Source organism: Mirounga leonina, unplaced genomic scaffold (assembly GCF_011800145.1).
Source record: "Mirounga leonina isolate KUSES-001 unplaced genomic scaffold, KU_Mleo_1.0 Mir_175, whole genome shotgun sequence".
Lineage (NCBI taxonomy): Eukaryota > Metazoa > Chordata > Mammalia > Carnivora > Phocidae > Mirounga > Mirounga leonina.
The window spans coordinates 2,984,780-2,987,633 of NW_023270453.1; the positions used below are offsets into that span (position 1 = coordinate 2,984,780).

Consider the following 2,854-nt stretch of genomic DNA (forward strand, 5'->3'; position numbering starts at 1 on the left):
TGGGATGAAGATGGCACACAATGGAAAGAGTCGTATCAGAATTTTCATGGGAAATGAGTAAGGTTTTTTTTTTTATCAAAGGAGGACATGAAATAAAGGGGCAAATAATATCAGTGTTGCATAATGACTAACCCAGTGTTGTCACTCAAGTAAGTGTGTTCAACAGTCAACAACTGAGTAGCTTGGAATGGCCTATGATCAAAGTAGGAATTGGGCTAATTTAGTGGTCTTTAAAAATCTGCAATTACTGTCATCATTATGGGCAGTTCCACAAATTTCCAATGATCAGTTTAAAATTAGTTCTCACAAAATATATGATAGACACATATCTGACATTATATGAATGTATACTTTAAAGATCTATAGAATAAACCTTAGAAAAACGTGATGTTAGCTCCTAAATCAGGGTTGCTTTAAGATCACTCCTTGAGCTATCTCCATCAGTATCGCCAAGTATGCTTGTTTTATATGCACATTTCTGATCCACACCCTTGCCTGCTGAGTTGACTCAATGAGTGTGAGTTGGGCTGGAATGTGGGAAACCTCATTTTTTAATAAGCTTATTAGGTGATTAAGTGATAGAAGTCATCCTAACACCACACTTGGAGAACACTGTCCTAGAGTAAAGGCATAACAATAAAGATCCTTTTCATCATGTATGTGTATATAAGTGCATTTTTTTACTATCTCTCAGTTGTTCATGGCAAACAACAGTAAGCTTAAAAGAAAAAAAAAGAAATTTTATCTTTATAAAATAATACATTTTTTAACAAAAACCTTCTGTAGCATCTAAATTTCTGAAGTCAGTGTTATTAGTCAGATTAGGAAGTAAGAAGCATAAATTAAAAATTAACTATAAAGCACATTCCTCTAAGATTAAGTTCATTTATATAATGAGGTGTTGTAACTCAGAACTTAGAAAGCAACAGCCAAGTTGAGGACAAGCCCATCTCATTAAATCGCTCCTCCTTGGTTATGAGTTTACATATTTTTAGTCAGAGCCTAAGTCCTTTTGATCCTAAAATAATAGTTTCACTTTCAGGGCTTTTTAGAGATATCTGTGGAAACTTTTCTCCCTCCTTGCTTCATTGATCAGGATAAGTAAAAAAATATCTCCATGGGGCAGGCCATTATTCATGTTTTCATTATTTTATTTTATTTTAAAGATTTTATTTATTTGACAGAGAGAGACACAGCCAGAGAGGGAACACAAGCAGGGGGAGTGGGAGAGGGAGATGCAGGCTCCCCGCGGAGCAGGGAGCCCGATGTGGGGCTCGATCCCAGGACCCTGGGATCATGACCTGAGCTGAAGGCAGACGCTTAACGACTGAGCCACCAGGCACCCTGTTTTCATTATTTTAAAGGGAAATGTAATTCCCCTAGGAAAAAGACTAGCCTTTTAATTATAAATAAAACCTCTCATTGTATGTATGTGTGTAATATGTAAACAGACACCTATTGCTTATTATTCACTTTCACTCTTAAAATTTTTTTTTATCAGTGAAGTTAATAAACCACACTGTTTGTATCTTTATATGAGAAGATAGTGCTTACTGGCTTTATTGCGAAATATAAGAAACAAAATAAATATTTTGTGTTTCAAGTATTGCACAAAAAACAGTTTTAGCCTTATTTTTTTTTTTTGCTTATTTGCTATTTTATAGGGATTAATTCAAAATGTGTACCATTTCAGTGGTAGAATTTCATACTTTGTGGTTTTTACATAACTTCTATTATCAAAAAAATTAAGTGTTAGAATATTTAGATTGACCAGGGTAAAAGAACTGCTCTTCCAAACAAATCAAAGTGATTGTTTCAGTAAAAACTGATGTCATACATACAGGTTGAGATGTAAAAGCTATTAAAAAGTTACAGACCTTGAGAAAATCTTTTGAGACATTTTTTATTTGGTGAGTCCATTAAGTCAAACTTCTAGTTTTGTGATATCCTACAATAAAAATGAATCTTCATCCTCATAACTGAGTTGTGTTCTGCTTAAGTAGAGGGTTTGCCCAAATTATGACCGAGCTTGACAAAGAGACCTATTCTCAAACTAGATTGTAAAGTAGCCACTGAGACACCCTAACACAACAGTAGAGTTACAGTAAAGGAAACAATACCCTTTTCTTCCCAGTTCAGAACACAAGCCAATTTGACTAATTTGGGAACTGTGACAAAATTAGTAATGGCTTGTAAGTGCATAATTTGAAGATTTCATATGTTTAACTTTTATTTTAATACTCTGGATGTAAGATAAACAGAAAATCAAATGTACATCTAGGAAAAAAATAGCTACAATTAGTTTATTATTCACTTCGGCCTTTTTTTCTTTTCTTAATGCTTATATTTGCCTTTTCCTTTCATGAAAATTTACATATTTTTCAGTCTCAAAGTGTTATTGTCATAAACAAATTATAATTTATGACCGTGGCTATGTTTCTTCAAGTTTTTCTTAAAAGACTAAAAGAAAACCCCAGTGCTTGCTTTGTCTATATATATATACACTTACTAAAACTGGAACAGCACAGAGAAGGTTAGCACAGCCGGTGTGCAAGGATGTTTCACATATGTGTGAATCATTCCATATTTGTCAGTTTTTGTGCTGGAAGAGAGGGTGGTGAGGGAGCAGGATGGCAAGGGAGCTCGAAGGGTAATTAATCTCTACCACTTATATTTTATTCATTTTATTAAATAAAACACCAGTGTTAACAAAAATCTTGGTGTGTGAATACAGTGTTTGTTGAATGATTCTCTCTACTTTCTCTGTATTTTAAAATAGAAAAACCTATCATCATAGTAGTCAATTTCCAAACCTACAAAAATTATCAGAGGTGCGTGCTGAGATTTATTCATA

At 33.7% G+C, this 2,854-nt stretch overlaps 1 non-coding gene across 1 annotated transcript; it reads left to right on the top strand.

Annotated features, from left to right (window-relative positions):
* Positions 1-2,487: 2,487 nt before the first annotated feature.
* LOC118022019 lies at positions 2,488-2,591 on the top strand. Its single transcript, XR_004682356.1, has one exon. It is a non-coding gene; the product is annotated as a U6 spliceosomal RNA (small nuclear RNA).
* The last annotated feature ends 263 nt before the right edge of the window (positions 2,592-2,854 follow it).